Genomic DNA, 15,789 nt, shown 5'->3' with positions numbered 1-15,789 from the left:
AATTTAATTTGTAAATATATGTGATTGTGTTTTTTTGCTCAATTCAATGCTTTTTAAGTTTTTGCGATTTAATTTTGTCTACTGTATAATTTGTCTGTTGTTTTGTTTGTCTTATAGATCAGCGCCAAGAGAAGGCGCCTACGTTCATGGCATATTTATGGAAGGCGCCAGATGGGATATACAACAAGGTATAATTATGGAGTCGCGTCTTAAAGAACTTTATCCCCCAATGCCGGTCATAATATACGAGTGAGTTTATATTTATACTTACAAACATACATAGAAATTCTACAGAATTTCTAATAAATTCGAAATACAATTAAAGCAAAAACAAATAAAAAAGTAACTATACAAGCCTGGGATGGAAAACACTTTTTTAGATCAAAACATTTTTAAAAAACCCAAGATATTTTAAATAATTTTTGAAATATAAAACTTTTGCTAATAGATTAGTCAATAGGCTAGTCCAAAACTAGTCAGTAGACTAATTAGGTTATAGGTTAGTTAATAAACTAGTTAACACCAGTCAATAGACAAGTCAATAGACCAATCGACGCACTATTCCATATAATAGATTAGACCATTGACCAACAAAATAGTCCAAAAACTAGTACATAAATATGTTATGAAACTATTCCGTAAAACAAGTCCATTGTAAACAATTGGTAGACCAGTCCATAAACAGAAGTAGATGGACTAGTCAAAAGTCCAGTTCATAGAATCGTTCATACACTAGTCCACATATCGGTTAATATAACTAGACTAAAGACTAGACTATAAACTACACTAGTCTAGACTATAGATTGGACTATATAGACTTGACTACAGACTAGACTATAGACTAGACTACAGACTAGACTGTAGACTAGACTATAGACTAGACTATAGACTAGACTATAGACTAGACTATAGACTTGACTATAGACTAGACTATAGACTAGACTGTAGACTAGACTATAGCCTATATATAGACTAGATTATAGACAAGACTAGACTATAGACTAGACTAGGCTAGACTATAGGCTAGACTATAGACTAGACTATAGACTAGACTAGACTAGACAAGACTAGACTAGACTAGACTAGACTAGACTAGACTAGACTAGACTAGACTAGACTAGACTAGACTAGACTAGACTAGACTAGATTAGACTATAGACTATAGACTAGACTAGACTATAGACTAGACTAGACTAGACTAGACTAGACTAGACTAGTAGACTAGACTAGACTAAACTAGACTAGACTATAGACTAGACTAGACTAGACTATAGACTAGACTATAGACTGGACTATAGACTAGACTATAGACTAGACTATAGACTAGACTATAGACTAAACTATAGACTGGACTATAGACTAGACTATAGACTAGACTATAGACTAGACTATAGACTAGACTATAGACTAGACTATAGACTAGACTATAGACTAGACTATAGACTAGACTATAGACTAGACTATAGACTAGACTATAGACTAGACTATAGACTAGACTATAGACTAGACTATAGACTAGACTATAGACTAGACTATAGATATAGACTAGACTATAGACTAGACTATAGACTAGACTATAGACTAGACTATAGACTAGACTATAGACTAGACTATAGACTAGACTATAGACTAGACTATAGACTAGACTATAGACTAGACTATAGACTAGACATAGACTAGACTATAGACTAGACTATAGACTAGACTATAGACTAGACTATAGACTAGACTATAGACTAGACTATAGACTAGACTATAGACTAGACTATAGACTAGACTATAGACTAGACTATAGACTAGACTATAGAGACTAGACTATAGACTAGACTATAGACTAGACTATAGACTAGACTATAGACTAGACTATAGACTAGACTATAGACTAGACTATAGAGAGACTATAGACTAGACTATAGACTAGACTATAGACTAGACTATAGACTAGACTATAGACTAGACTAAGACTAGACTATAGACTAGACTATAGACTAGACTATAGACTAGACTATAGACTAGACTATAGACTAGACTATAGACTAGACTATAGACTAGACTATAGACTAGACTATAGACTAGACTATAGACTAGACTATAGACTAGATAGACTAGACTATAGACTAGACTATAGACTAGACTATAGACTAGACTATAGACTAGACTCTAGACTAGACTATAGACTAGACTATAGACTAGACTATAGACTAGACTATAGACTAGACTATAGACTAGACTATAGACTAGACTAGACTATAGACTAGACTATAGACTAGACTATAGACTAGACTATAGACTAGACTATAGACTAGACTATAGACTAGACTATAGACTAGACTATAGACTAGACTATAGACTAGACTATAGACTAGACTAGACTAGACTATAGACTAGACTATAGACTAGACTATAGACTAGACTATAGACTAGACTATAGACTAGACTATAGACTAGACTATAGACTAGACTATAGACTAGACTATAGACTAGACTATAGACTAGACTATAGATAGCTAGACTAGACTATAGACTAGACTATAGACTAGACTATAGACTAGACTATAGACTAGACTATAGACTAGACTATAGACTAGACTAAGACTAGACTATAGACTAGACTATAGACTAGACTATAGACTAGACTATAGACTAGACTATAGACTAGACTATGACTAGACTATAGACTAGACTATAGACTAGACTAAGATAGACTATAGGACTATGACTATAGGACTAGACTATAGACTAGACTATAGACTAGACTATGACTAGACTATAGCTAGACTATAGACTAGACTATAGACTAGACTATAGACTCGACTATAGACTAGACTATAGACTAACTATAGACTAGACTATAGACTAGACTATAGACTAGACTAGGCTAGACTATAGACTAGACTATAGACTAGGACTATAGACTAGACTATAGGCTAGGACTATAGACTAGACTATAGGCTAGACTATAGACTAGACTAATGGCTAGACTGTAGACTAGACTATAGGCTAGACTGTAGACTAGACTATAGACTGGACTATAGAGTAAGGCTTTAGTACATGTAACGCTAACAAAAGTACTTTTTTGCTAAAAGCAGGAAATATGTATTCAAAATTTGAACTTCCCTAGCCTGATACCATCATTCATAAATAAATCACAACAACTTAAAAACTAAATACATAGAAATAAATATTAATAAATGCATGTTTTGCTGATATCTATATGATTGGGTTTTTTGTTTTTGTTAAACACAACACAAAACTGAACAATTTGAAATTCAAGTTGAAATTATGCAAAAAATTTAAATTAAAGAAAATTAACATTGCCAATTTGGCGCCATTTTTTTAATGTAAACTAACACATACACTCATGTAATAAGTGCAGTTATTTTAATACTTTTCATTGTTTTTTTTCTTTTTTGCAGGCCATTACCCAGGATAAACAGGATTTGCGCAATATGTATGAGTGTCCCGTCTATAAGACACGCACTCGTGGTCCCACTTACGTTTGGACTTTTAATTTAAAAACTAAGGATAAACCAGGCAAATGGACTTTGGCTGGTGTGGCTTTATGTTACAAACATAAATTGATTTTTTTTTTAAGCACTAAAATGTTTGGAATTTTTACACAATTTTAGAAATGTTATCTTCTTGGCACATTTGTTAAATAAATTTTTGGCCTTAGGCCCTTTAAATCACGAAAGCAATTAATATGTTTTTTAATTAAAGATAAAATTGTAAAAGGAACTCACCTGATACGAAGAACATAATTTGTTAAGGCGTTCTTTTTATTTTCGATCTTTCACGAATACCAGATGAATAGCATTGAGATATCTGAAAATAGAGTAAAAAATATTCTTCTTTAGTTTGATGAATTAATAAGGTTATGAATTAAAATATTTTTGAAATTTTGATAAAAGATTTAAATTTTAAAAAGTTTTATATTATTCCACTATATATGTATGTATAGTTCTCGTAAATAAATTTTGTTTTGTCTAACGACTCTTGAACTTTGTTATCACAAACTATGCGAAATAATGATGAAATATTCGATTTCGTCATAAAGTTTTTTGATTTATTAAGAACTAAAGAATCATATCGCGTCCTTTTTGTAAGCGAAAGCGGAGACAGTCATCACTTTACAGTCTCTAAGTAATCTAAGTATAAGGGTTTAATACCATACATTGTTTCCTTTGGACTAACATTCTAACTGTCTCTTTGTAATATATGAAGAGACGATTGATTTCCTCCTCAGACAAGCACATGATAAAATAGCTAGTCGTTTGGATTACTGGGGTCTGTGGGTAACCTAAGTGGTAGGTTCGATATTGTCGCTTACTTTTGTCTAGAAAAAAGTATGATAAAGTTTTACTGATTTTTTGTTCAAATATTAACACAATTCTGAGTTCCAATGCTCCATTCGGGTGGTCCAATAAAAGGGCGGGTAAGAATGCAAAAAAGGTGTATGTATCAAATTATCTTCATTATTACCACAAACAACTTTCACACAAGTTTCATATGGACAGTCATTCAAACGAACATTCATGAAAAGTGATTCTGAGTCTATTGGTATATTTCCCACTCTAAAGTATGTAGACTATAAATATTGTTCTAAAATAATTTGTTTACTGTAGTCTGTCATAAATATTAACGCGATAGATTTATTTTTAGAACATTTTATGTATAAAAATATTTCAAATATTTGCTAAGACATATTTTTATTTTCGTATTATCATGTTTGGACCCAGACTTATTATAAACAAAATTTAGGTTTCTGTTTACAAAAAATAAAAACTATAAAAGTCTTAATGGGATATCCGGTAGTATTCCTTAAGCAAGTTCGTTAAATATTGAATACACTACAAATCAACTCAAACTCAAAGATAGTTCTGAATCAGGCGTGGAAAATTGAAATTTTTAAATAGACTACAGAATAGACTATAGACTAGAGATAGACTAGACTATAGACTAGACTATAGACTTGACTATAGACTAGACAATAGAATAGACTATAGACTAGATATAGACTAGGCTATAGACTAGACTATAGACTAGACTATAGACTAGACTATAGACTAGACTATAGACTAGACTATAGACTAGACTATAAACAGACTATAAACTAGACTATAGACTAGACTATAGACTAGACTATAGACTAGACTATAGACTAGACTATAGACTAGACTATAGACTAGACTATAGACTAGACTATAGACTAGACTATAGACTAGACTATAGACTAGACTAGACTAGACTATACTAGACTATAGACTAGACTATAGACTAGACTATAGACTAGACTATAGACTATAGACTATAGACTAGACTATAGACTAGACTATAGACTAGGACTATAGACTAGACTATAGACTAGACTATAGACTAGACTATACTAGACTATAGACTACTATAGACTAACTATAGACTAGACTATAGACTAGACTATAGACTAGACTAATAGACTAGACTATAGACTAGACTATAGACTAGACTATAGACTTAGACTATAGACTAGACTATAGACTAGACTATAGACTAGACTAGATAGACTATACGATAGACTATAGACTAGACTATAGACTAGACTATAGACTGAGACTATAGACTAGACTTAGACTAGACTATAGACTAGACTATAGACTAGACTATAGACTAGACTAGACTAGACTATAGACTAGACTATAGACTAGACTATAGACTAGACTATAGACTAGACTATAGACTAGACTATAGACTAGACTATAGACTAGACTATAGACTAGACTAGTAGACTATAGACTAGAGACTAGACTAATATAGACTAGACTATAGACTAGACTATAGACTAGACTATAGACTAGGACTATAGACTAGACTATAGACTAGGACTATAGACTGACTAGACTAGGACTATAGACTAGACTATAGACTAGACTATAGACTAGACTATAGACTAGACTATAGACTAGACTATAGACTAGACTATAGACTAGACTATAGACTAGGACATAGACTAACTATATAGATTTTCAAAAAGTACTGAAAAAAGTTCTAAAGTACTGAGGTTTTCCATGCCTGCATCTAATTGAGTGAAATTTTCTCTCTGAGTCCTTTAAGAAAGAAGAGAAGCCAATAACTGCAGTAACTAATGTAAACGAAATCCCCTTCTTAAGATACGCTTCTGAACATCACGTACAACATTTTTGATATTTACACACTCTAGCTGATTAACCAAAAAAGAAACAACAAATATTTACATATGGATACTGTTAGCTACCAGTATAGTAATACAAATATTTTTCTGGGTAGGGTAGTGAAGGTAGTAGTAATCTTTATTTAGACTATTTTTTTGTTTTGTTTTCCCAATGTGTGTATATTTTTGACCAGCACGTGTGCAAATAATGATAAGAATTTGAAACTATTTTTTTTTTTTCAACATATTTACTCGTATAGAACAGATTTAGAACACAATGAGATAATCCTTTAAAAATAACAAGAAACAAAAATAATAAATAAATAAATTATTTAACAGCAGAGATAAAGCAACAAATGAGGATCATCATTAACAAGATGATGATCATTAGCATCAAGCAATGAGACCAATAGTCGTCAATGTGTAAAGAGGAGTAGTTGATAAGACTTATAACATGCGTAAATGATGAATAGAAATTTGTTGAAACCATACCCTAGAGTATTAAATAATAAATTTTAAATAATATTTATTTAAACAAATAAGTTTTGTTTTTAATTTTGAAATTTTTTTCATTTAGTAAAGATGACGTTATGATGGACCAATCACATTTAATGATTAGCCACAACAACAACAAGTAAAACTGTAGGCAAGATCAAAGGAAAACCATGATCCTAAGTAGAGAGAAGAGCTGTTGATTGTTAAAATTTCACACATTATTTGTTTTCTTCTTTTTTTGGTTGAACTGATAAGGACAGCAGCAGCTAAGAGATCAGAGCATGTGAAGCGTATGTGAAAGTATTATCACTTTGAGAACTTTAAGATTAAGATTTCCTTGAAATGAATATGGTCTGGCATTAAATGAAACTGAATTAGTAATCTTTGAAACGAGCAAGAATTAACAACTAGTATTAAACTGCACAAGAGATTGAAAAAAATTTAAAAAAATTTTTAAAATAAAATTTAAAATTCCAAAAAAAAAAAAAAAAAAAATTAAAATTCTAAAGAAATTTAAACAAAAAAAAAAAAAAAAAACGCAGCACAGAGTACAGTTTTGTGAAATACAAAATGAATATAAAATAAAGCAAAATAAAATATCTTTAAAATACACATTCATGCAAAAAAAAGATACAACTATACAAACTAACAAATACATTAGCAAAATATAAAATAACAACAACGACAACACAAATTATTTAAATATCAAACTCAATAAAAAAATTCTATAAAACTAACAAACTTTGCACAAATCTCTGTGATTCTTCTTTAAACATCTAACAAGCTTAAAGTATATAAACAATACTACTCAACAGTTCCCATAACTACAACAATAACAACAAAAAGGAACCCAAATACAACAAAAAAACATCCAATAAATATCAAATATCCCAGAATTTCACGCATAAAAACTCCACTAGCGATCGTTTGAAATCTTACAAAAACGTTACTTTAAAACAAAATTTTTTCTTTAAAATTGAACTAAAAAAGGGAACGCAGCAAAACGATCCCATAAATTAACAGTCACAACAACAACAGCAAAAAAATACAAAAAAAAACCGAACCGAACTAAAATTTTACCGGTTGTGTTAAAAGAAATTCTTTGAATTTAACAAAAATCCTGTTCTCTTTCGTTTTCCTTTTGTATCTAATAAAACTACGTGTGTTGAGGATCAGCGCAACTAAAAGATTCTCAATACAACAGCAACACATAGCCAAACATCTCGTATATACTGTGGTTAAGATCAATTGAACTTTCTATGCGAATTTTATAAAAAAAAAAATCTTAAGCACAACACAGCCATCGTTGTCGTCATCAACAACATCATCAGCGTTCACAGCATTTTAGCCTGTTTGAACGATTGAATATTTTTGTATCGATCAGTTTGCAATTTGCTGTGATCGTGTCATGTTTATACTTTAGTAACGAACGCTCTCAAAAACCCTTTAAAACTATTCAAACAAAAAAAAAAAAAGCAACCAAAACGTGTGTCTCTTAAATTAAGTTCAAATAATTTACAAAACTAAAAGTATTAATTTCAAATAAATTTTTATAAAAAAAAATTTATAAATTTAAAAAAAAATATTAGTAATTTTATAAAAAAAAACCAAATTTGTTAAATCATCTTGGGATTACTTTAAATTTTGGGATTAATCATCTATATATATTTGGATTAATTCGCTGTACTGAACCCTTTAAGGATTATCAATAACATCATGAAGCTGCTCGCCTTATTCTTAGCAAGTAAGTAAAAATCAAAATTATTTTTGACAAAATTTTCAAAATTTTAACACGATCAGTTCAATATAAAACGAAAAAAAACTTAAAAATTCCAAAACTATCCCTCAAGTCTATAAGATCACTCCTAGCGATCCTTGGAATTAAATTTTAGTTAATGATCAAAACATTGATATCGAATTTTCTATAAATAATTTGATTCTATTAAAGAGCCTTTGTATGGATGAGTAGGGACAAATAAATAATAGGCCTAAATTTGATGGACTGATCAAACCATCATTATTCATCTTAAAATACTATGAGGACCCAGAATATAAAAATAATTTTATAGCCACCATCAAAAAAAAGAAGGTGTATTATTTCGTTTGTAACACATCGAAATATTGGTCATAGAGCCACAAAAGTATATATATTCTGGGTCCTTATTAAATTCTAAGATCGTCCGTCTGTCTGCTGCAAGCACAATAGAATCCGAACGGAATGAGCTAGAGGAAAAAATTTTCCACAAATAGTCTCTATAGCTAAAGTTTGGTTGGTATTGAAAATGGGTAATTTTCGGATAGCCCCGATATAAGTGGAGCCCCGAAAAACAGCTTTAAGGAGCATGTCTGTTTTAAAAGTACGAGTATATCAATGAAATTTTATATTAATAAGTTTCATATGAGCCAAAATCTCTCTACTAAATTTTATGAGGATCGGTCCATAACTGATCCTACCCCGCATATAAGGTCTCCTTCAGAAAATAACTTAAACGCTCATTAGTGGCTTAAAAATACGAGTATAGCGTTGAAATTCGACACAAATAAGTTTCATATGAATCAAAATCTGTGGATCGGTCCATAATTGACCCTAGCCCCCATATAAAATCCCTTCAGAAAATTACTATAACGCTCATTACTGCCTTAAAAATATGAGAAGTTTTAACGAGTCAAAATCTCTCTACCAAATTTAATGTGGATGGGTCCATAATTGACCCTAACCGCACATAAGGTCATATCAGAAAATGGCTTTAACTGTCATTACTGACTTAAATAAAACGAGTATAGCGATGAAATTCGACTCAAGTCAGTTCCTTACGAGCTAAAAACGCTTAAACAAATTTTATGTAGATCGGTACAAACTTAAATACGAATAGTGCGATGAAAATCGAAACAAAACTTTATTATACGAACCGAAAATTTTCCATCAAATTTTACGACAATCGGTCCATAATTGACCCTACTGCCCATATATGTATGTTCACGGTTTAAAAATTGAACAGGAATATTTTGTTTTTAAAAATAATTGACTTAAGATATATTCCAAATATCACCCTGATGTGTATAGGAGTGCATCCTTTTATGGCATACAGTTTGATGGTGGGTTTATGAGATTCGGCACAGCCGAATATAACACTTGTTAAGTTTATACCTTTAGCCCCTTTTCGTTTAAGACCCTACGTGCTTTCTTAATTATCTTAAAATCCCAAAAAATGTTTGATGGTTTCTGTTCAATAATAAGAATAACAAAATCAATTGGAATTGCCATAGAATCCAATCATTTGAAATTCAAAACGACAACAAATCTTATAGTATTATGGATGAATTAATTTTTCCTATCATGTCTTTCACAGACAGATAGTCGGACATAACGAAATCATCTTAATATCCCCTAAGGACAAAGAATATATAATATATATGTATAAACATGTTTTAGGTTTATGACCAATAATTAGATGTATTGGAGACGTAACGGCAAAATCAATCAGGATTGTCCTAAAATACAATCATTATGGATTTGAAAACGACACAAAATTTATTTATATTCGTTTTATGAAATTCAATGTTATCGGTTTTAAGTTCGATCTAGAATTCAATACTTTATAGATCAAAGAATCGATAACATTAGACTGCATGAGAAAAATCAATGGATTCTACGGCAAGTCCGTATATAACCCAAAATATTTTGATGGTAGTAAAAGAAATTTTCGGAAGATGACAATATATAATAAACTCAAGATTTAAAATTTTTTTTTATTCTGATAAGACCTAGTAAAGCAGTCGATTCTCACAGAATTTGTTAAGATTTCTTAAGATTTGAGAGAATTGTGTTTTTTGTTTGTCGGCTGGACCGAATCTTCCTGTATGTCTAGAAGGATTTATATTTCGAAATTTGAAGTATATTATTAAAATTGGCATATCTAAGAAACTGCAATATTATATTATATGGACAATTTTGACATCTATGTGAATATTTGGGGACAAAATGGACGGACTGGCAGTAGGGGGCGTGGCACCTCCTAGAATTCTCAAATTTTGCACGGAAAACATTAAAATCCATATGAACAATTTAAGGGAAAATGGCCGCACTAGCAATAGAGGCAATATGGCACCTCCCATATGAATGAGTCAAAAAATTGGAGCTATAGTCCCCAAACACAAAGAACTTTGACATCCATGTTAACATTTAAGCGCTAAATTATCGGACTAGCAATAGAGGGTGTGGTAGCTCTCATATGCATCAAACACAAAAATTTGCATGTCTGGGAAACTATTAAGAGTTAGAATCCTCACTTAAGTAATAAAGTGGCGGACTTTAACTAGGGGCGGGTTACCTCCCTTATGTACAAAATCAAAATTCGTATAACTGGAAAACTTTTAGAGCTAGAATCCTCAAATTTTGCACAAAAAACTTTGACATTCATGCGAACATGGAATCTGCTATATGAAGTAAATACAAAAAAACGTATATCTGGGAAACCATCAGAGCTAGAATCTTAAAAAATCGTAAAGTGGGGTTTTTATTTATATTGTTTTTAGGATATCAAAGTACACTGGGTATAGCTAGTTATATATAAATTTAATTGTTAGAGACTTCTTATATTAGGGTAACGATATCTATATTAGGTTTATGACTAATTTTTTTTTAAATTTTACTTGTCACTAAGTAAAAGGCAATATAAAGTTAATAATAAAATTCGGAAAAAAAATCTTCCGCGCCAAATGTCTGTCTGTTTATTAAAATTAGTTTTTTTTGAGGTCACAGATAACTTTGGAATCCAAATCTTAGATTATTCGATTAGATATGCTTTTAAGTAAAATCGAAGATATGATCCAAAATCAGTCCCTTCCATGATTTCCTAACTTATTGGAACTATCTTCGAGACCTGTCATACATCATATACATATTGTCTATGAGAAAATCTAAGTGTTTGATATATGGTTATCTAAGGATTTAGTTCATACCTCAGGACGAAATGGTACATTTTGAGTTAAACACATGTCTGGAAGTAAACAATATCTACAGACATATTGAAGACATCTTAATAACATTGTTGGCATAATGTTGACAACACATGTTGGCATAATAATCGCCAGACAATTCCTTGAAAGTTCTTTGACATCAAAACTAATGCGTGCAAAAAAATTAAAGTTCAATGGCCGGCCTTAATCTAAACATAAAACTATATATAAAAAAATGTCTAAATATTCAAAACTATTTTCAATTATAAACTATGTACCATAAAACCACCAACAAGAAAAAACTATATAAAAGATGTATTATCAAATAATTATAATTAAAGAAATGAATAAATTTAAACAAAAACGCATGAATATAGAAAATAAATTGAAAATGATAATAAAAATTTTTTCTCAAGTACATTTAAAACAAAAAAAAAAATATATATATATATAATCTTAAACAAGAAACAGAAATGGGTCCATCTATATTCACATCAGCGAAATAGAAACAATTTTTTTTTAATAATTTTTTTGCGTTTAAACAAATAGATTAAATGAAGTCATTTATTCATAGAGTTCATTTTTATTACATTTTTATGATTATTACGCGATGATTTTAATGAAAGAAAAATAGAAAAAAAAACAAAAACTATAGAATCAAATCATTAATAAAACATGCCACAAGATGTAGCGATGAGTAGCAGCTAGTGAATAATAAATAAATAAATTTACGCCCCTCATAAATTATTACTAGAATGAGTAAATAAATACATTCATACATTCTTATAATGTTTTCATACTATTTAGCAGAATTCTATAATAGATGGAATACGAAACAGCAGACCACACCAGACCAACTGGCGACGTTTTATTACGATGCGATCGAAAGAAATACTTTCGTACTGCTCTCTCTGTTCGCTATGTGTGATGATGTATTCGAGTGTTAATTATTTTAATCTACTACTAACACAAACGCACTGAATACCAATAATCTGACTAGACTTATATGGTGGGAAGTAGTAGTATTTGTATGAAATAGTAGTACATTTGATAACTTGTCATAAGTTAACCCTTAAATGAGAGCCATATATTAAGATTCTATCAAGAATTTTCTATGAGAATGCTGCTGGGTGGTCGAATTTAAAGTCTAGTCTTTAATCATTAGTTCAGTTAGCATTTAAAGTGTTTCGTTTTACACTTATAGAAAGCTTAGTAGAAATATTTACGATTATAATGATAGATCCTACAAATAAGGATCATAGCATTTTGTAGACAACGAAAATACTTAAACACCACTATTCGATTGTCCATAGGCTAGTATATTGACTAGTTCCTAATATGGCAAAAGGATAAGTCTATAGACTAGTCCCCAGACTGATATATACCAGTCCATAGATTAGTACATAGATTACAAGATCGACTTGCCTATTCAAAATGCTAGTTCAGTTCTAGTCCAGTTCTAGTTCAGTTCTAGTCTCAGTTCTTTCTAGTTTCTTTCTAGTTCTTTCTTTCTCTTTCAGTTCTAGTTCATTTCTAGTTCAGTTCTAGTTCAGTTCTAGTTCAGTTCTAGTTCAGTTCTAGTTCAGTTCTAGTTCAGTTCTAGTTCAGTTCTAGTTCAGTTCTAGTTCAGTTCTAGTTCAGTTCTAGTTCAGTTCTAGTTCAGTTCTAGTTCAGTTCTAGTTCAGTTCTAGTTCAGTTCTAGTTCAGTTCTAGTTCAGTTCTAGTTCAGTTCTAGTTTCAGTTCTAGTTCAGTTCTAGTTCAGTTCTAGTTCAGTTCTAGTTCAGTTCTAGTTCAGTTCTAGTTCAGTTCTAGTTCAGTTCTAGTTCAGTTCTAGTTCAATTCTAGTTCAGTTCTAGTTCATAGTCTAGTTCAGTTCTAGTTCAGTTCTAGTTCATTTCTAGTTCAGTTCTAGTTCAGTTCTAGTTCAGTCTAGTTCAGTTCTAGTTCAGTTCTAGTTCAGTTCTAGTTCAATTCTAGTTCAGTTCTAGTTCAGTTCTAGTTCAGTTCTAGTTCAGTTCTAGTTCAGTTCTAGTTCAGTTCTAGTTCAGTTCTAGTTCAATTCTAGTTCAGTTCTAGTTCAATTCTAGTTCTAGTTCAGTTCTAGTTCAGTTCTAGTTCAGTTCTAGTTAGTTCTAGTTCAGTTCTAGTTCAGTTCTAGTTCAGTTCTATTCAGTTCTAGTTCAGTTCTAGTTCAGTTCTAGTTCAGTTCTAGTTCAGTTCTAGTTCAGTTCTAGTTCAGTTCTAGTTCAGTTCTAGTTCAGTTCTAGTTCAGTTCTAGTTCAGTTCTAGTTCAGTTCTAGTTCAGTTCTAGTTCTAGTTCAGTTCTAGTTCAGTTTCTAGTTCAGTTCTAGTTCAGTTCTAGTTCAGTTCTAGTTCAGTTCTAGTTCAGTTCTAGTTCAGTTCTAGTTCAGTTCTAGTTCAGTTCTAGTTCAGTTCTAGTTCAGTTCTAGTTCAGTTCTAGTTCAGTTCTAGTTCAGTTCTAGTTCAGTTCTAGTTCATTCTAGTTCAGTTCTAGTTCAGTTCTAGTTCAGTTCTAGTTCAGTTCTAGTTCAGTTCTAGTTCAATTCTAGTTCAGTTTAGTTCAATTCTAGTTCATTCTAGTTCAGTTCTAGTTCAGTTCTAGTTCAGTTCTAGTTCAGTTCTAGTTCAGTTCTAGTTCAGTTCTAGTTCAGTTCTAGTTCAATTCTAGTTCAGTTCTAGTTCAGTTCTAGTTCAGTTCTAGTTCAGTTCTAGTTCAGTTCTAGTTCAGTTCTAGTTCAATTCTAGTTCAGTTCTAGTTCAATTCTAGTTCAGTTCTAGTTCAGTTCTAGTTCAGTTCTAGTTCAGTTCTAGCTAGTTCAGTTCTAGTTCAGTTCTAGTTCAGTTCTAGTTCAGTTCTAGTTCAGTTCTAGTTCAGTTCTAGTTCAGTTCTAGTTCAGTTCTAGTTCAGTTCTAGTTCAGTTCTAGTTCAGTTCTAGTTCAGTTCTAGTTCAGTTCTAGTTCAGTTCTAGTTCAGTTCTAGTTCAGTTCTAGTTCAGTTCTAGTTCAGTTCTAGTTCAGTTCTAGTTCAGTTCTAGTTCAGTTCTAGTTCAGTTCTAGTTCAGTTCTAGTTCAGTTCTAGTTCAGTTCTAGTTCAGTTCTAGTTCAGTTCTAGTTCAGTTCTAGTTCAGTTCTAGTTCGTTCTAGTTCAGTTCTAGTTCAGTTCTAGTTCAGTTCTAGTTCAGTTCTAGTTCAGTTTTTAGTTCAGTTCTTGTTCAGTTATTCGCTTAAAGCGAGCTAATGTCATAAATACTGGTTCTATCCGTATGATACAAAATTTCCATGTTAATCGAGGCTGCAGAAATTCCTCTGAAGGTATGGGTACTTGATTATCGCCATATTTTACAGTATGATTCTGGATACATAGTGTAGAAACGTTATCTCGAGAAATTGCGTACCGTTTGGTTCCTATCATGCTTTTAAAAGACAAACAAATGGTCAGTCTGATATTCAGTCAGACAGACATAACGACTAGCATGACAGAATCTTAGAATATTACAAATTCTACAAATACTATTTCAATATCATTCTGCATATCTGGAAGCTACTATAAGTTTCATTTTGTAATTTGAAGTGGGTGAGGTATTACGCCCACTAATAAAGTATTAGAATCTAATTAATTTCCTTTCTTTTAAATCTTTATTTACAGTGGCTATTTTTATCCTACCCCTGATTTCCGCCTTCCCCAAAGGGACGTGACTGTGAGGTGCACAATTGTGAGTTTGCAGGACTATAAGCCAATTTGTGGAACAGATGACAAAGGCGACACTAAAACATTTACCAATTATTGTATACTAAAAACTGAAAATTGTCTACGCAATCAAAGTGAGTTACACTTTTAATAACACTCTTTGAAAATAAAACTAATTATTCCCTCCCTCCCTTTTACTCTTACAGATTATCAAAAAAACCGCAGATGGAGAATGTCCCTAGATGCTCTGTTATTCTTTACTTTATAATAAACAAAACACAAAACAATTATTTTAATTCTTTCTTTATAATTTTTAAATTTAATTCCTATTTATACATCTTTAATTTACTTTTAAATACTAAATAGTTCATAAAATTATCGGATTTATTACATTTAATATACTTTTCTTTAATTAGTTCTCTTCATTATTATTTCTTCTTTTTACATTGTACTAAATAT

The 15,789-nt window shown here is 31.1% G+C and overlaps 2 pseudogenes; both read left to right on the top strand.

Annotated features, from left to right (window-relative positions):
* The first annotated feature begins 117 nt into the window (after positions 1–117).
* LOC119615697 lies at positions 118–3,662 on the top strand (annotated as a pseudogene).
* A 3,520-nt stretch (positions 3,663–7,182) lies between these two features.
* LOC119615698 lies at positions 7,183–15,714 on the top strand (annotated as a pseudogene).
* Positions 15,715–15,789: the final 75 nt, after the last annotated feature.

This window comes from Lucilia sericata, unplaced genomic scaffold (assembly GCF_015586225.1).
Source record: "Lucilia sericata isolate MDLA Ls3-8-SP2 unplaced genomic scaffold, ASM1558622v1 Contig007195F_arrow, whole genome shotgun sequence".
In the NCBI taxonomy this organism is placed as follows: domain Eukaryota; kingdom Metazoa; phylum Arthropoda; class Insecta; order Diptera; family Calliphoridae; genus Lucilia; species Lucilia sericata.
This window is presented reverse-complemented; position numbering and strand designations above follow the sequence as displayed.